The 20,549-nt window shown below is 31.7% G+C and overlaps 1 long non-coding RNA gene across 1 annotated transcript; it reads right to left on the bottom strand.

Annotated features, from left to right (window-relative positions):
* Nucleotides 1-17,128: 17,128 nt before the first annotated feature.
* Nucleotides 17,129-19,983, bottom strand: LOC149890459 (uncharacterized). Its single transcript, XR_016451834.1, has 2 exons — nucleotides 17,934-19,983; nucleotides 17,129-17,204 (listed from the first exon to the last, which is right to left on the bottom strand). It is a non-coding gene; the product is annotated as an uncharacterized LOC149890459 (long non-coding RNA).
* Between the last annotated feature and the right edge of the window lie 566 nt (nucleotides 19,984-20,549).

Genomic DNA, 20,549 nt, shown 5'->3' with positions numbered 1-20,549 from the left:
TCATTTATATTTTATTTTACGTTTATCTGATATTTTATCTTGTCTTTTTGTGTGTTGTTTTGTCAAGCTACATAAGCTAAACTTAAAAGTGGAAAACTACGCTAACCTTTCTTTGAAAATCTATTCAAAAACTGCCTTAGACATAAGCTAGATTTAAAAGAGGAAGACTACGCTATTTATGCTTTTAAAAAACTTTCGAAAAATACCTTAATCCATTGAGATAGTACACGAATTTACAAAGTTGTATCTAGTCATCCACTTCTTCTATAGCAAAGTAGCGAGGCTTTTTATGCACTTTTGCGTTCTAATTTATCTCTGTTTACGCAAATGGTTTTTGTTTATTTCTATGTAATGGTATACAAAAGAGTATTTTGTTAAAGATTATGCTGCAGGAGCTGCGTAAAAAAACTCTGGCGACCTTTCCTTAAGAAAAAAGCAACTGAAAGACATGTGCGCCTTAGAAAACTCAAATCGCGATTCACCAAATTAAAAGACGAAAAGAACGAACTTTAAAAGCTCTCACTAGACATTTGTGTTTATGATAGGCAATGCAGTTTTTGATTTTATGCAGCCTAACATTTGTTTCATCTATATCTTATTTTACGTTTATCTTAAACTTTATCTTGCCTTTTTGAGATTAGTATTTTGTGATGTCATGCTAAATAAACTATACTTTGCTAATTTTTATTTGAAAAAATATTCAAAAACTACCTGAATTATAAGCTAGATCTAAAAGAGGAAAACTACGCTAACTTTTCTTTAAAAAAATATTTAAAAACTACTTTAAACATAAGCTATATCCAAAAGAGGAAAACTATGCTAACTTTTCTTTAAAAAAATATTTAAAAACTACCTTAAACATAAGCTAGATCTAAAAGAGGAAAACTACGCTAACTTTTCTTTGAAAAAATATTCGAAAACTACCTTTAAACATGATTTAGATTTAATTGATGAAAACTACGCTAACATTTCTTTGAAAAAACATTCAAAAACTACCTTTAAACATGATTTAAATTTAAAAAAGGAAAACTACGCTAACATTTCTTTGAAAAAATATTCAAAAAGTACCTTAATCGAAAGAGATAGCACACGAAATTAAAAAGTTGCATCTAGTCATCCGTTTCTTCTTCATCAAAGTAGCGAGGCGTTTATGCACTTTTTATTCTCTAATTTATCTCTATTTACGCAAATGGCTTTTGTTTATTTCAATGTAAAACTTTTCAAAAGAGTATTTTCTTAAAGATTATGCTGCAGGAGCTGTGTAAAAAAACTCTGGTGACCTTTCCTTCAGAAAAAGCAACTGAAGTAGACGTGCGCCTAAGAAAATCCAAATTGCGATTCACTAAATTAAAAGACATATACAACAAACTTTAAAAGTGAGACTATTTTTACAAGCGTATTTGGTAAAGATGAAATGTCCTTATGACATTTTAACGTTACGAAAAGGATTTTCTTCTGTTCAAATATTTATTACAATTTAAAGTGTTAAATATGTTACAGAAAAATGTTACAGAAACGACCTAAAACGCCTGTTACATTAATTTAAACGAACAAAATAGATAAAAAAAAAAGAGAAAAGCTTTCATTTAAAAAAAAAAAGAAAAAAAGAAAAGAAATAGAAGTTGAGGAAAAATAAAAATAAGAACTTCTAACAAAGAGCTCCTCTTTTTATTTTTCAGATTTTAGATGCTTAATTCCTTGAATGAAAAGTTGAACTGATGACCCACTACTAAGGTTGTTCCTAGCCTTCCGTTCTCAAACTAGGCCATTCTGAGAGGCTGTTTGATTAAGTACCGTTGATAGTAGTATCGCACGTAAGAGACTTCTAAAACTCTGATTATTAATTCCTTGAATGAAGAGATGACTTCATACTCACTAACGAGTTTGTTTTTAGCCATCCGTTCTTAAACTAAGCAAAACAGTGAAGTTGTTTGATTAAGTATCACAGTTTGCTGATTTGCACATGCACCATTGCCGAAACTGTGATGCTTGGTTCCTTGATTGGATTGAAGAAGCTCATCACCATGCTTTTTACAAGCTGTCCGTTGTTATGTTTTGCAATTCAGTGGTTCTGTTTTGCAATTCATTCTCTGTTTGTTTAAGGTGGTAGAGCACAATTAAAATACAAATATTTGATCAAAATATGAAAAAAAAAATTTTTCATTCATCTTATTTAAAATTTTATCCTCTTTCTTTTGATGTTAGTATGAAACTGAAACTATTTTTGGAAATGTGTTAAAAACCTACATTTGCAAAATTATTTACCTTAGCAACGCCATAGCAACCACAAACATACCCTCGTTTATTATATACGTTGAGCAAAATTGCAAGCTAATTTGTCTTTTTGTTGTGTCTATCATGCTTTTTATTGTTTATTTATCAACTTTGCTTTTAAAGAAATTTGAATTTTGAGAATTTTGTTTTTCTTTATTTTGTACTTATTTTTGTTTTTTCTGCAAGTTGAGTTTTTCATATTTTATCAAGATTTCAAAACATGATTTTTTCTGATTGAATAAAGCTTTTGTTCTGAAATTTTCAGGACATATTCCTAACAACATTAGAATTCATTTGACAGATAGATTTTATTTAATTGTTTTTAAAACTCATTATTTTTAGTTTTAACTTCTTTACACTGCTTGTAAATCGTACTAAATTTAACTTATCTTAAAAAATAGGTCATATCTTTACATATAAAAGGACTAATTAAAATTCTATCTGTTAAATGGAATAAAATAAGTTCATTAACAGATCTGCAAAGTTTAATTAATGGTTCTTAAGTCTAACTCAAGTTAACGTGTTTTGAAAACATAAGAATTAGATCTTTATTTACACTGTTTTTGCGCCATTATGGGTTTTTGGTAAAGTTTTTCAAATTTTTTTTTTTGCAAAAACATTTCATTTCTCTTAGTGAAGCATTTCTGCATATTTTTAAAACTATTTTTTAAATCTTTCATGAAAAGTGTCTTTTTTGTGCTCTACCACCTTAAGTATCATCGATGGTGGTGTCGTGCATGCAAACTTTCCGAAACTCTGATGCTTGTTTTTCTTGAATGGAGAGATGAGCTTATACTTTAGGTGACTTTTAAAACTGCAGTAATTAGTGCCTCGAATGGAAAAACGAACTCATTCATTACAGACCAAGGTTGTTCCTGGCCATCCGTTAACATATTAGGCAACAGTACAGCGAAGCTGTTTGTTTTACAAGCTTTTGTCGTTTCGAGAAATCACTACATTAAGCATTCGATGGTGATACACGACTGATGGCCAGGTTCTGATTTTCGAGTGAAAAGAAGAGTCGCATCCGGCCACCGGTCGGCTTTCGACGCAAAACAGCTGTACACACTCGTCCAACGTCCAGTGACTAACTGTTGCAACGAGAAAGTTAGCTTTATTTGTCGTGCAGATTGTCCGCTTTGACGTAAAATGCTAGAAATTTGCTGAACGCTCGGTTTGCGTCGCCCAAGAGTCATTCTGTTTCTGCGTTGCCAGCGTCTGTCGGCTAAATACAACTGTAGACTAAGCGCAAGCTTTTTCACCGCAAAAGTTGTACAGAGCCACACCGAAGGCTAAAATCGACTTTCAGGTCGAAGGTTAAAATCGACCCTAGAGCTTTGAAAACGACGTCACGAAATTTTCAAGACATCATCGAAGAAAATTACGGCGGCCAGATGCAACTCTTAGTACTAACTCTACTAATATTAGTACGTTAAGCATTCCAGTCGAGAGATCAGACGTTTTTTCGTCACCTAAGAGACCGGCCGATGCGTTTGCGACGCTGCGGAAAGAGAGAAGATGGCAAACCACAGGGTTGTTACCGTAACAAACCTCCGTGAGTACCTCCATCTCGAGTGGCTTTTGGGGAAACGTTCGTTTTAAACTCAAAGGGATGGTTGTTAAAGCTCACAAACGCCTGGTTAACGATTTTCTAACGGCAGAGACCGTGTTTACAATGGATACAGACCGATTAACTGAGCCCAAAGCGCAAGATCTATCAGAAAACTCCTCTAGGTCGGTGCAAAGAGACGACTAGACACGTGCGTCTAAAGGCATTTTACAATTCAAGGACGCCCCTCGTGGGCCCTTTAACCCTAACCCTAACCCTAACCCTAACCCTAACCCTAACCCTAACCCTAACCCTAACCCTAACCCTAACCCTAACCCTAACCCTAACCCTAACCCTAACCCTAACCCCAACAAAAACAAAACAGAAATTGGAGAAAGAGTGAGTCGACTGATTTTCGCTCAACTGCCTTAAACGAGAAGCCATAAACGTTTGCTTGTGCCAGCAAGTTGTAAATTAAGTTGTAAATGAACTGCACCGCAAAAGCTTAACCACAGTTTATTAAGCATATTAAGCTTTTGTTGACATATTAGCATATATTAAGCCTTTGCTATTATCATGAGGCTTTTGTTCCACGAGCCAACAATGTATGCTAGATTTGAAAAATTGCATCGCGGTCGAAATAAGTAATTCGCCAACACTTTCATCCGTTTTTAGGCATTTCGTTTTCGCACGAACAACAATTAAAGCAGGGCGTTAAGCTTAACGACGTTCCTGTACTTTTTAAAAGCCAAAACATCGGCTATAAGTAAATGGCGGTGATAAAGAGGCACTTCGAAAAACAACAAAGCTGTTCGCAGTCGATAACAACGAGCAACAACATCTCTGTGAGTCTGGCATCAAGGTAAACAGTTTTTTTACATTTTCATTTTTTAGTGCCACTTTTGTGTGCGTTATGTTACCCATCGCGTGATGCAGGTTGCGTTTTGTTGTAGGAAGCGCAAAAATGGTTTGAAATTCAAAAATTTCTTGCTGTCGCTAGATTTTTCGTTTTCAATCAACAACAGTTGCAACCTCTAGCCGTTTGCTAAAACAGCTTGCTAGGACAACCAAACGATTATACTGAGCCAAGTCAATCATATGTTGTGAAATTTCTTTTTGTTCAACTGACTAAGGAAGATCGAGCCAACACTTTTTTTTATAACTTGTTTGTATCATATTGTTATTAAGAAAACAGCGTAGTGTATACTAAATGTGACATAATTGGTAATTATCCGTAACAAAAAATAAGATAGAAATTACAAACTTGATACCAAACATATATTACTGTAACAAAACTAGACGTCATCGCGTGAGAAAACAAATGTTTACGACACATAACCTCTTTTTTTGTTTTTGTTTTTATTATAATTTTACTATTATTATTTTTATTTCACTTTTTCCTTTTATCTCCCTTCTTTCGTATAAAAAGCGTTTTGATTTTGTCTCGCCTCTAGCGATGAAATCGATAAAAAAACCTGCTCGGACATTCTCAACTCTCAACAATCAAAGCAATCAAAGTTCGAGCTCTCGAGCACGTGCGCTGGTCGGTTGATAAAACCGTTCAAACATGCTTGATCGCTAGACTTAAAAAAAAAATCAAAAAACAAACGAAGATAAAAAAACAAAAACAAAGAAGGACATCTTTAGATCGCTTAAAATTTATAAAATATTTTCCCCTATGCCTTTAACCAGCTAAACTGTGGTTTAAGTTTTTTCTGTGCAGTTCATTTAAAACTTAGTTTACAACTTTTAAACGTTTTAGACTTCTCACTTAAGGCAGTTGAGAGAAATGAGTCGACTCTCTTGCGTATAAGTGAGGTTCTAGTCTTGAAAGTGTGGAAAGTGTGGGCCAATCAGGAGGCTGGAGTGATGACACGTAAATGCTGAAAATTCCTCAGATTGAGCGGATTCAGCGTACATAGAAAGAATATCGAGCATTCACATGGGTCTCTCCTAAGCGTACCATTGGTCGGTCTGTTGGCCTAAACGTCACATTTGTGCAACTTTCTCGGACTTTGGCGCACAAAGAAAGCTCGAGGAAGGATAAAAATGGCGAGGTTTTCGGTACTGCTTTTTCTGTTTTTCTTATTTATTTTTGTTTGTTTGTTTGTTTTTTTCGTTTGCTTTTTTTTTTTGTTTGTTTCGTTCGTTCGTTTGTTTGTTTGTTTGTTTGTTTGTTTGTTTCGTTTGCTTCGTTTGTTTTGTGTTGTTTTGTTTTCCCTTCTAGATGGCACAAAACAGAAGCAAACAAGACTTTCGGTTATATTCGGTAATATTCGGTTCAATAAGTTTGTTGGTTTCTGCACAACAACAACAAAAGTTTCTCTGTCCCTCAAAAGCAGTTGCTCCTCTGTCCAAAAGAAGACCCTCTTTGTAATCGATCTTGTCTGAATGCAGCTCTCAAATCGACCACTCTCGAAACGTCTACTTTTGCCTATAGGTTTTTATTCCTACCCTTTTGTTGCTGTTAGTGCCATCGACACTTGTGTCAGCAATGTTTGTTGTTATTGTTATACTCTGTAAAAGCAGTTGCTGCTGATGCTGTTGTACTTGTTTGTTGTTTCTAAAGACACTGTTGTTGCTGCTGTTAGCGCTGTTAGTGTTCACCCACTTTGCTTGTATATTTGCTTTTTGTGTTTTGTTTTTTGTTTTATTTATAAACACTCTCTGATTAAGTGATACTGCTGCTGTTGTTGTTGTTATAGTTGCAATGAGTGTTGTTAATGTTCACCCACTTTGCTTGTTTATAAGCTATTTTATTTTATCAACACTCTCTGAGTCAGCGATGCTAATTCTGATGCTGTTATTGTTATTATGCTTGTTTTTTTAATCTGTTTTGTTTTATCAACACTCTCTGAGTCAGTGATGTTGATGCTGTTGTTGTTATTATGCTTGAAATGAGAGTTTTTACTGTTGTAGTAATGTCTGTCATTTCTCTTTGTTAGCAAGTTCTATTTGCCGTCTCTTGCCTTTCTTCAACACAGTTTCTTTCTTTGAGCAATATGGTTGCGAGATCCTCTCAAACTCCCTCTCTTTATTTTTTGTTTCTTTTTTTTCTCATTGTCATTCTCATAATAGCAATCACTGTTGCCACCATGCATATAATGCTAGTTGCTCTCGTTCTTCTTCTTTTGCTAGTGCAAGCTTTGTTTCTTCTTGTTGCTCTCTTTACTTTCTTCTTGCTCTTTTGCAAAGGGTTCGAAAAAACACAGCTCTTCGCTGTAGTTGTTTCTCATCAATGTACGCAACATTCCAGGATCGGATGCAGGCGGAAGGAAAAAACTCTCACTAACTGTTTTCTTTTTTTAGCCGTTGCAAACAAGAAAACAGCACTGCTCTTGCCCCTTCTTTGAACTCTAAAGCAAAAAAGAAGAAAAGAAAGCAGTCACAAGAACAGAGAGACTTAAAGCTTAAAAACAAAGTCAGGGCCGCATTAGTTGCAGCGTGTGGGTCCGTAAACAGGGTTGTACCTTTCTATGGTTCCAAGAAGAGGTACGCTGTTAGCTGATTCGTCCAAGGCTCTTTCTGCAAACCAATGCACCTCTGTAGATAACAAAGAGCTGAAAACCGAATCCGTCTTAGAGTCGGATTTTAATTCCTTAAAGCACTTGCTTTCCACTTCCTATGTCTTGACCGAAGAAAAGAGACTCTTGTTTTAGCTGGACAAAGATGCTTTTCACTTTTATTACCAGTCAGTAGATGAGCTCTTCAGAGACTTTGAAAAGTGGCTTGTGGTAGCCAACAACAACACTTTGTCACAAGCAAAGATCTACAAAAATGCAGTTGTTGAAATATTGACTTGTTGTGACAGCACTCTGACGCTGCACCCGAACGCCCTCACCAATTCTAATGTGTTGGATGATAGATACTTTTCCATGCACTTTAAAAACATTCAGCTCAATTCCAAGCTGAGTGAACTTGACCAAAAAAAAGCCATGTCTTGTCACACGTTGTACAACCGTCTTGTCTACCTTTGTCTCCTGTTTCGTTTCAGTGAAGCCAGAAACGTCTATTTCGGACTTTCTCATGAGGCCATCCGACGTTTGCGCTGCAAGGTTGAGGAGTTACAAAAAGTGCTGAGGCCCTTTCGTTATTTGAAGAGAAGCCTTGTGAAAAGCAAATAATGCATCACATCATCAATGACAGTTTGCTAACCGAATATGGCAAGTCTGCATACGTAAGAGAGTTAGTGGAATCAATTAGAAAACCGTCTCTTTTTAAAAAAAAAAAAACCAAATCAACTCCTTGCTTTAATTTAATTGTTAAAGCCGTAAAAAAAAGAACAAAAAAAAAACAAAACAAAACAAAACAAAGAGCTGTGTATGTAATTGTTGCAGGACATATTCTCTGATTGCTTAAATGTTTATACAAGGGAATGTTACTAAAACTGATTGTGTTTTAAGAGTAAAAGATCCAAGAAGAAAAAAAATCAAGCTTGAAAAGCCATCTTTCACTCAAGAACACATCAGTAATGTAAAACCTAATTTTTGCAAGTATAGGAAAAAAAGGAGCTATGCCTATAAATTTTCATTTCTAGCAAGTTGACAAAATTTTAAATATTTATGTAAACACTAACCTCTTCTTGCACAAGTTCATTTAGTTAACTGTTAAGAAAAACTAGCCATCATAGCTAAGTGCACTTTTAGAAAGTTGTGTCTACCCGATTTCTAATGTTGATGTTAGAAACATCACCATTGGAATTCATGTACAGCTTGTTATCATCTCTAACACTTAGAAACTATTGAAGGTTTTTAAGAATTCGAAAATGAACATGGTTGTATTTTATTTCATGATCAACTTAGCCAAGAACAAAGGAAAACAAAGCAGAAGTTAGCCAATGCCCTGGCTACAAGGAATGGTTCAACACCAGAAGTTTTCCTCGCTGTGCAGCTTTTGCGTTGGCATACATCTTGCAAGACGTGTTTACAGATGTAAGCTCAAAATGCTGGTACAAAGATTACATTAACATCTTGACAAGTCATAGCAGTGACAAGCTCATTTATGTCTTGCAAAAGTACTCGTACCAAAGCCATATTAAAGACAAAATTAAAAACATGAAACTAAAAATTCAAAAAGAGGGTAGTTTAGAAAAGTTTGTTCAGTTTGGCAATATAGTGAGACCATTTATGTAATTTAGATAAGTTTTTTCAGCTAAAGATGGGGCATTTATTTAGTTCGTTTTACCTGTGGTTTTGCAAATATTTTTATGTTTCTCTAAGTACTTAATAAACAAGAAATTCTGATAAACTGTTCTCACATTTCTTACTTAAAAATAGTTCAAACTTTTTATCTTTACAAAAAGAAGTCGTTTTGTTATTCTGTTAAAACTTTTTAGAGGTGCACTGAGAATTACTTCTGATGTTTTAAGAATTTCTTAAAAAGCAAAACAATATTTCCTGTGATGTTAAAATGCATAAGTGAAATTTAAAAAAAGAAAACTACTCCAACTAATATTCGGAAAAAAGAAATCAAAAAATTCCTTACTTTAAAAGATCTAGACATCCATTTCTTCTTCAGCAAAACAGCGATGATTTTATTGAACTTTTACTGTACAGTTTATCAAACTGTACAGTAAAACTTCAATAAAATCATCGCTGTTTTACGAACTTTTAAAGCTCTTTCTTGACGTGATTTTTTTTCTTTAGGCGATGCAGTTTTTGTTTTAGGCAGCTTAATATTTGTTTCATCTATATTTTATTATACGAGGCTTTTTATGCACATTTACTGTCTAATTTATCTCTATTTACGCAAATGGTTTTTGTTTATTTCAACGTCAACATTTACAAAAGAATATTTTGTTAAAGATTATGCTGCAGTAGCAGCGTAAGAAACTTTTGGTGCCCTTTTTCTTAAGAAAAAGCAACTTAGAGACATGTGCGCCTAAGATAATCCAAATCGCGAATAACTAAATTAAAAGACAAAAAGAACGAGCTCTTTATGGACAACAGTTATTATGTTAGGCAATGCAGTTTTTGTTTTTATGCAGCCTAACTTTTGTTTCATCTCTATTTTATTTTAAGTTTGTCTTCTATTTTGTCTTGCCATTTTGAGTTTTGTAATGACAAGCTTAGTAAGCTGAACTTAAAAGAGGAAAACTACGCTGACTTTTCTTTGAAAAAATATTCAAAATGTACCTTAAACACAAAAGTGAACTTAAAATGCTCTTTTTAGACGAAAGTTTTTATGTTTGGCATGGCATAATTTTTTTTATGCGTCCTTCTTAATCATTTTTCCTATTCTTTATCTTATGTTTCTCTTCTTTATTTTATGTTTCTCTTCTACTTTATTTTATCTCTATGAGGTTTGTGTTTTTTTTTTTTTTCTTTTTATCTCAATGCATATTTTTAAAAAGACATTTTGTGAAACTATCTTTAGAAGCGCTTTTTGTAAAGATGAAGTATTCTTATTACATTTTAACGTTACGAAAAGGATTTTCTTCTGTTCAAACATTTATTAAAATTTAAAGTGTTAAATAATATTTCAGAGTTAGTTTCAGACACGACCTAAAGCGCCTGTTATATAAAGTTAATCAAAATAAATAGATAAAAGAAGAAAACCCATCATTTAAAAAAAAAAAAAAAAAAAAAAAAGAAGAAGTAGGAATTGGGGAAAAATAAAGATAAGAACTTCTAACAAAGAGCTCCTCTTTTTATTTTTCAGATCTTAGATGCTTAGTTCCTTGAATGAAAAGTTGAACTGATGACCCACTACTAAGGTTGTTCCTAGCCTTCCGTTCTCAAACTAGGCCATTCTGAGAAGCTGTTTGATTAAGTACCGTTGATAGTAGTATCGCACGTAAGAGACTTCTAAAACTCTGATTATTAATTCCTTGAATGAAGAGACGACTTCATACTCACTAACGAGGTTGCTCTTAGCCATCCGTCCTCAAAGTAAGCAAAACAGTGATGTTGTTTAATTAAGTATCGTAGTTTGCTGATTTGCACGTGCACCATTGGCGAAACTGTGATGCTTGGTTCCTTGATTCGATTGAAGAAGCTTACTCATCACTATGCTTTTTCCTAGCTGTCTATTATTATGTTTTGCAATTCACTGGTTCTGTTTTGCATATTCATTTTCTGTTTAAGTATCATCGATGGTGGTGTCGTGCATGCAAACTTTCCGAAACTCTATGCTTGTTTTTCTTGAATGGAGAGATGAGCTTATACTTTAGGTGACTTTTAAAACTGCAGTAATTAGTGTCCTGGAATGGAAAGACGAAATAATTCATTACAGACCAAGGTTGTTCCTGGCCGTCCGTTAACATATCAGGCAGCCAATACAGCAAAGCTATTTGTTTAGGTTTTATTTAGCTGGTGTGTTTTTAGGGTTTATATTTTAACTGCGTAGTCTCATCAAATTAAAGAAATCATTTTTAAACGGATTTTCTTCTTTCGAATGTGCACTCCAAGCGTTTATAAGACATCATCGAAGAAAATTACGGCGGCCAGATACGACTCTTTGTACTAACTCTCCAAATCTTAGCCGGTTAAGCGTTCGAGTCGAGAGATCAGACGTTTTTTCGTAACCTAAAAGACCAGCCGATCCGTTTGCGACGCGGCGGAAAGAAAGAAGACGGCAAACCACAGGGTTGTTACCGTAACAAACCTCCGTTGGTGTCTCCATCTCGAATGGCTTTTGGGGAAACGTTAGCTTTAAACTTAAACGGAAGGTTGTTAAAGCTTACAAACGCCTGGTTGACGATTTTCTAACGGCAAAGACCGTGTTTACAATGGATGCAGGCCGTTTAACCGAGCCCAAAGCGCAAGACCTTTCGGAAAACTCCTCTAGGTTGATGCAACGAAACTACTAGACGCGGGCACCTAGCGGCACGTTAAAATCGAAGGACGCCCCTCGTGGACACTAAACCCTAATCCTATCCCTAACCCTAACCTGAACTTTAATCATTCGCTGATCAAAGGAATGTACATAAAAAAGATGATAAAAAACAAAACGAAAAAACTACAAATACAACAAGTCCAAAAACTATGTTCCCCATAAAACATAGAACTGATAAGAACACAATTCAAAACAGCTTCAACAACTTAATTACATAGATCCACGGTTATAGAAAAAAAAAAAGAAAAAAGAAAGAGTTAAACGTAGAAAAAAAAAAAAAAAGTTATTACAATGTAAATATGTCAATCTGTATATAATAACTCATAACCACACTTATAAAGAAAATAGTTTTATAACCACACTGTTAATACAGATGCTGGTCAAGGAAATGCTCTTCCGAACTAAGTTTATTCACTGATGCTTAGCAAGGATAATTTACCGGCTAAGCGGAGAAACTCTTCATTGGGAACGCATATTGGAGTTAGAAAACGTAAATTAGCTATATTCCCTACTATTAATGCACCTTCAGCAGCTTCTTGAACTGGAATAAAATTTACCGTCACTTTATTACCTTCATGTTCTTGAGGAGTCCCATCTACATTAAACATCCGCATTATTATCTTCACACCTAACGCATTAGCTTCAGCTTGTATCATTAGAATGTCAGCCCAAGCATTGTTCCTGCTGTAATCACACTTCAATTTGTATTTAATGTAAGCTTCTATAGCTCTAAGTGGTGCAATTTGATTAGCGTTAAACCCAGTTAAAAATTTAATATAATTTTCTGGATAATTTATTATATGGCCTATCGCCATTTTTTGTAGATCCTGTGCTGTACAGCATTCATTTAATTGGTAACAAATGGCATGGTAAAAGCTAGGAACAGCAGCAAAACCGTTAGGAATAGTAAAATTTTTATTTTCATTTCTATACAATAAAAATACTTTGGTTAACAATTCTTCTAGTTGTTTACTCGAATAAAATAAATCTAATGTTGAATATACATCACCAACTAAATTGGAGTTACGTAGATTAGAGATCTCGAAATTAGAAAACGGAGTTGAAGCTATATTCCCATCCAATAATATATGTACTAAATCACCGCCTTTTTCTTTTACAGCAATTTCAACAGCAGTCATTAAAGATTCAGCATAATGTTGTGCGATTGTTTCAAGTAAAGTTGTATTTTCACAATTGCGACATAAAGCTTTTTTAATAGCATTATATGATCTACTAGAAATTCCATATTTTTCTATATAGTAATCTTTATAGCTACCTTTAAATGAAGGAAATCTTACAACAATACTGTCAATAACGTTACTTGCTGGAATAAAGCTTAAAAACGTAGTTTCTCGTTCACTAAGGTATCTTGGATTTATATCTATTTTTTTTGAGCCATGTAATGAACAGAGGAATAATGGCTGTTGCTCTCGTAAATCTTCAATTGAATGTAAAATTACTTGGACATAACCTACTTTAGGATGCTTCGCTCTTAGATTATTATCATATGGGCGCAGTGCAGATTGTGCTTTTGTCGTTTTACCTCCTAAAGCATAATAAACAGCATGCACAGCTTTTTCTGTTGTTGATACATAAGGGTTCGTATTAAATGTTAGATATCTATAGCATTCACGGTATTTTTGGGAACTCTCAAGCTTAAAAATTTCGTAGTTATTTACATATCTATGATAATGTTGATATAATAGATTATCGTGAAGTCTAGAGTTATCTCGCGCCCAAAACTTCTCTGAAGGGATAACACTTTTTAACCATAATAACTCATAGTAAATTTGTTTCTGTGCTTTTTGCATTTCTTTCCTATTGATTTCTTTTCCAAAATGTACTTTACATAATTCATGTACTGCAGGGCTATTGATATCTTTTTCAATACTTTTGGACTTAATTTTTTCTCTACAAGCACGCCTCTGATCTTGATCAAAAATATCTTTAAAGAAATGTATTCCTCTAAAATGCGCTACAAAATACCTAGGATAATTATCTAAATTTACAGGCTCTTTTTTTAATATTTTTTCATAAATACTTTTTGTAAATTCCGCTGTCGTTCTATGTACTCCTTTTGCTTGTCCAGCTTTTTATAAGGATTATTTTGTGCAGCAGAGTTTTCATCATCTGAGTCGCTATCACTACTAGAATCACTATATCCGGGGTACCCGATTAATTCTTTTACTTCAATAATCATTGATCTATAACCGCAATTTTGTTAAGTTTTATTGTTTTTTTGCTCTACAATTTTATTAGTACAGAAAAAAGTATTTTATCATCCTCATAAACTAGTGGAAGAAAAAACGTAAAAACATGTAGAATAATTTTCATAATTCTAATATAATCATTTCTTGGTGTATTTTGTAAAACAGATATTTGATTTTCAAAAAAAATAATGCGTGATTTTAAAACTTTAAGCACTCACACTCGTTTCACTTTCTATTGTTTTACTATTGAAATCAGTTGTTAAAATTTCTAATTTATTTAAGGTTTCTTTTAAAACTTGATATGGTTATTGACACTTTCCATTATAAACTGAAACTTGATCTTATTTCCTTTGAAATATGAGACATTTTTGATGAAATGTAATAATATATGTATGGAGATTTACTTACCGATTTTCCCTTACGTTACTTACATTACGATATACTTACCTTACGATATACTTACCGATTTTTTTTTATATACTTTTTATTATTTTTATTATTATTAATAATGATAACAATAATAATAATAATAATGATAAGAATCTGGATTTTTGAAATTAGGAACGATTTGTTAAATAAAGGGAACGATTTGTAAACTTATCGGAACGATTTGTAAATCCTGAAGAACGATATGTGAACTATCGGAACGATTTGTAAAAATAAGAAACGATATGTGAGCCGCAGGAACGAATTGACTGCGGATTAAGGAACGAAATGCTTCTGCATGGACCGAAAAGCTGTTTCAGGGAACGATTTGCTATTCTTAAGGAATTTTCAACGTTTTCTTGTTCAACGGCCATTTAAATTTTCTGCTAATTGCGAAAGCTATTAAACTGCGTTCTTATATTTATCTATTTATGTTTATATCTATATCTTTATACATACATACATACATACATACATACATACATACATACATACATACATACATACATACATACATACATACATACATACATACATACATACATACATACATACATACATACATACATACATACATACATACATACATACATATATACATACATATATACATACATAAAAACATACATGCATGCATGCATACATATATACATTTATATGAAACTATGTATATTCTTTTTTAGTTTATGCTACTGTTCATGAAAAGACAAAAATGACTGTTAAGTCCTATAGCAATGTAGATTGCTTTTACAAGTTTAAGGTTTTAAATGAGTTTGTAAAAAGTTCTAAGAATTCTAAGAATATCCCAAATAACATTCTTTGTTTTAGCAAAAGTGTTGCTGAATTATCTATGTGGGTTAAGATTTGCAGATGAATATATGATCCTGATGGTTTCAAAGAGGTTTATAATGTAATTAGTATGAGGCTCATTATAGTTTGTGATAATCATTATATCCCTAAGCTGTGTATACTTCTAAATAAATGATAAGTTAATGAAACACAAAAAGCCAATTATTTACTCATTTTGTTTCACATTAGCATTCTAATATGTGTGTAGTTTTTTTTAAACAAATTTAATTACTGTTTTATTTTTTGAAAATTATCTTGTTACAAGACAAAAATACTTTGCTTAACACCTTACTTTTATAATAATTTTCTTAGTTTTTGTATCCATTTCTTCTGTTGTTTTTTTTTAATTCTTCATATATGATGTACCATTATATTAATATGCATAAGTTATCTTTTTCAAAATAATGCTAAAAGCACTTTTGCTTATTTGTTGGATATAGAATCTTCGCTGAAAATGATATTAGTGAGAACGATTTCTTACTTGAAAATAGAGAAAGAGAAATTGTTTCTCAAGTTCATGCAGAGCAGCATCATGAAAGTTACCTGAAATAAGGAAAAGCTTGTTTCATTTTTTATTTAACTTTTCATGGCAAGAAATCAAGTTATTTATAAACTTTCATTATTTTTTAATTAACTAAAAGAGAAGGTTTTGTTAACTATGAGATATTTTGATTAAGTTTAACTTTTATCTATTTTTTTTATTGATGTAATAATTCATGTTGCTTTTTTTTTTATTTTATTTAAAGCTCTATTTTTTACTTTTATTTTTATTTTTATTACCACTATTACTAAAAATCAAACTTTCTAGTCAGAGAGAAAAATACATAATAATTTAGATAGGTAGAAAGTAGATAAAAAAGCCATAGTATGGTGGAGAAAATAAAGCTTTTACTGAACAATTTTTTTAATAGATGTATATACTAATTGTCTTTCTTGATATTACTTGTTGATCACTTTTGGGGACTCTGGATTTTAAGACATAATACAAACTCTAAAATTACATATAATAACATTCTAATTTTACATTTTATGTATGGTATGTATGGTATGGTATGTATGTATGTTTGTATTTGTAAGTATGTGTATTTTTATATTTTTAATTTTATAGACATGAATGTGTATAATATAAAAGTATTGTAATACATATAATACAGTATGTTCATATTAGACAAATGCTGCTTGTTATAAAAATCAAAACATTTTATTTATTGGTATAGAATTTGTTGTATTGATATAGTAATTTGTTTCTTTGTATTGATCCCACACAGTCTATAAATCTGGCTAGAGTTGTTAATGATTCACCAGAGCAGTTTGGAAATTGTAGGATGAAATTATTTAAACTAGATGAAACTCACCATTTATTCCTCATTGCAAAAAAGTTCATCTCTGCTTGGACTGAACTTCATTATGATTACAAAGACATAAGTAATCTGCAGTGGATAGTAAAGGTATTTTTGTGTACTTGTTATTATTTTACTTGTGTACTTGAATATTTTTGTGTGCTTGTTAACATATTACTTGTAATCCATAAACCCAGATACTTTTAAAAGATGCTATGGCTTTGGTATTTCTATCTTTTGGAGAGCTATTTGAAACTGTTTACTTTGGAAGAAGTTAAAGAAACACTTTATGGAAAGAAATTTTGTTTACAATTTTTATGACAAAGTTTTTTTTCTATACCAAAATTTTGATAGACTACTAACACTATACAAAGTAAGCTATTGTAGGATAGGTTTCCTGCAATAGATTAATTTGTATAATTTTACATGCAAAAAATTTTTAAACTTTTTTCTGATAAAAAACGAGTTGTGTTCACATGTTTATTGTGTCAAGTTCACTTATCACTGTCAAGTTCACTTATCATAACATTCAACCTTTTAACTATTCCAATATGTTTTTGCGATATAACCAGCATAGTTTTTTCTCAATAAATTGTTTCCATTTGTAAATAATTTACAAAAACTTTGTAAATGATAGATTGATATTTTTGTTTCTGTATTTATAGGTTGTTTTTCTCTTCTATTTAGCTTTAAGAAAAAAAGAATTTTTGAATGCATCATCTGTAAGTAACTTTTGAAACTTTGAAAATCAAAAATTAAATTTTTAGTATTCAAATAAGCTTTGTTTTCTTTATTTTCAAAAACTTAGATAATAAATCAAAATTATTTTCCTTTGAAGTTTTTAATTTTACTATCCCATAAGTTTTAACATCCCATAAGTTTTACTACACTTAAAGTTTTACTATATCAAACAGATTTTTCAGGTATTTGAATCCTTAAATCTTAAAGAAAATCTTTCTGTTACAGAAGCATCTTAAGTTGAAATAATATTTTATTTTATAAAATTGCTTTTCGTAGATTGTATCTTAAATTGAAGTAAACCTTCAAACTGAAACTGTACTTCATTATAAGGTTTAAACTAGAAAGTTTAAAATAAACTTTATAAAGCACTGAGTAAGATTCTAGAGTATATTTAGGTATAAACAACTAATAAATGTTGCTAGTGATGTCTTTTGTAAGCAGGAGCATATTACAGTAAAAATAATGTTGGATAAAAACTGTAGTAACAAGACATCATCAGTGGCAGGAAAAGAACTGAACTACTTGTTTTGCTCAACTAAGATAAGTCATTTAGCAACAATTGGTCGAAGTTAGTGTGTTGAAAACATGATTTAACTGATTGAGTTTACTGTGCTTAAAAGTCAAATTTTAAAAAACCAAGATATTTACTGCTATTATTATGATTTAATTTGATTTTTCAAAATACTTTTATCAATACTGATGAACCACTATGAAATGAGATGTTAATTAAATGTTAATTAAATGTTCCATTTAAAAGATGATTTTGTGAGGTCGAATTTTTCTTTCTTTGCAGATCTTATCTACCTATCATTTCTTATTTTCTGTATATACTTTGCCAACATAAATAATATTGCTACAATATTGCTTATTTTAATGTGTGTGATTTCATTATATATATATAATATATTGCTCCTAGATATATGATATATTGCTCCCAGATATATGATATATTGCTCCCAAATACATATATTGCTCCCAGATATTGAAAATTTTCATTATTTTAAGTGGGATTCTAAATTAAATAATGTAAATTCTCCATTGTTCAATGATGCTACAACATCCCAAGTTTCTCAATAAGTTTAAACTTTTCTACATATTTTAATTAGAAAATATTCTCATGACATCCATTTTTACGTTTTCCAACTGATTGTTTTGGCTTGATACCAAACCTACAAATATGATTGCTCAATTGTTCAATGATGCTTATACTTGCCAATTGTCTCAGTGAGTATAAACTTTCCTGCACAAACAAGTTTAAAAACATTTTCATAAATTTTTGAATTTTTTCAAACAAGTTACTTTGTGTATGATAACAAGCCAACCAATATAATTGCTCCTTTGTTTGATGATTCCCTTGTATCTCTAGTATCACATTGAGTGTTAACCTTTCCCCATAAAAGTTTTAGAAATTAAAAATTTAGAAGTAATTAGAAAATATGAAAATATGTTTAGTGAAAATGTAAAAAGAATAAAGAGAATTTTAAAAAGAAAAAAATTAGGCTTGAAAACTTTAGAAATTAAAGTTTAGATGCAATATTAAATAAAAATAAATGATATGAAAGTTTATTCAAAGTTTAAAAATGAAATATGTTTGTGAAATTTTCTTAGAATAAGAATACGGAAATCAAGGTCATTTTAGGCTGGCAAGATCTGAATTCTCTTTTGTAACACTTAGTTTTTATATTTAGGGTGTAAATGGTGTGCAGCAAGAAACCTATTTGTGGGATGATGACGATGTAAAAGTCTTGCGATTAACTGGTTCCCTCCTAATATATGGTGATACGTTATCAAGAGTTACAACTGTTTTACCCAACACAAGTCTTATTACTAAGTCTTCAATTTCGCAAATTCGGACTAGAATTAACTATGAAAGACTTCGCAAATAATTTTAATTTGCTTGATGCTCTTGATAAAGCAAAAGGTTTGTATATAACCCTCTTCAGTTTTTTTAATTTGAAATAAAAGTCCCATTTGATTAGAAATAAAATGCTTGTTTTTTTTAATATACAAAAAATTTTCATAACTTTCCAAATCATATAGCTTAGCAACCAACTACGTTAATAATGAAAGTTTTTTGTTAAGGTGTGTAACTGTAAGGCTGCATAATCGTGCTTATTGCCACTATCCTGTGCTTGAAAAGTTGAACTTGCCAGTATTTTAATCAAGTGAAATGTTTTAAAATTACTTTACTACAGGTTTTAAACAAAACTGATTTCATTTATAATCAGTACTCTCTAATCGACGTAAAGGCCCTTGTTTTTTGCTACTAATCTTAGGTTATTTAAAGCAGCCATAAAAAGACTATTTCTTCTACACTCATATAAACCTCTTTATAAGTTATAATATAATTCTGGTACTGGACTATTTTTAAGGTTGTTCATTGTCCGTTAAGAAACATGTGGCACATTCGTTTGAAACTTAATTTAAAGTTTGCTCATGAAACAAAGTTTTGCTGATGGTTATTGATACTTCTGCATTTTATTGGCAGTATATGCGTATTCTCTGGCAGTATTTCATGAGCATCTTCCTCATCAATACTCATTAGAATTTTTCGATATTGCTCGAATGAAAATAATGGTGAAAAAAAAAAATTTTATCCAGTGACTGTGAACGACAATTTATGTGCTTTTGGAATTTGAAACATATAATAGACAAAGTCTGACTACGTAAAAAAAGAAAAGTAAAAAAGCTAAACAAACTTTTATCCGACCAATGATCATTTGAAATCGAAGATTGACTTTACCAGAACTTTATGTAGATGCTCAGACAAATTAAAATTGGCATTTAAGTGTTGTAATTATAAAATACAAATAATGCTCTCTTACTCTACAAATAGAGTAAGAGAGCATTAATTGTATTTTATAAACCTAATGAATAAAAGATTGCATGTCATTACACATCAATAGAACGTTTATTGAGTTCTATTGTACAATAGAATACACTGAGGACGGTAAACACAACCTTAACCTTTTTTTATTAAACCTTACCATCCCTCACCAAACTATCCCCAAACCTCGCCCTTTCCAAACCAAGTACTTCCCACGCCATCAACCTTGACCCAACCTCCACATTTACCTTTTCACATATACTTAGAGCCTAAGCCTCCCTCATCCCTAGGAACAACGAATAACAAACTTAAATAAATTATATATTAAAAAGAAGATTTTTGTCTGCGCAAGGAATAGCTAGCATCTTAAGTAGCTCGGTGAAACATCGAGTTCTATCAGCTATGATTTGTGATTACTCCATTAATAAAAAATGAATGTGCTTTAAAGAAGTGTTTTACACAGAAAGTTAATTAAAGTTTAATTAAAAAAGTTGAAA

Source organism: Hydra viridissima, unplaced genomic scaffold (genome assembly GCF_058129835.1).
Source record: "Hydra viridissima isolate aposymbiotic clone 2 unplaced genomic scaffold, HvirCarnegie_v1 scaffold_4, whole genome shotgun sequence".
NCBI classification, from domain to species: Eukaryota; Metazoa; Cnidaria; class Hydrozoa; order Anthoathecata; family Hydridae; genus Hydra; species Hydra viridissima.
This window is presented reverse-complemented; position numbering and strand designations above follow the sequence as displayed.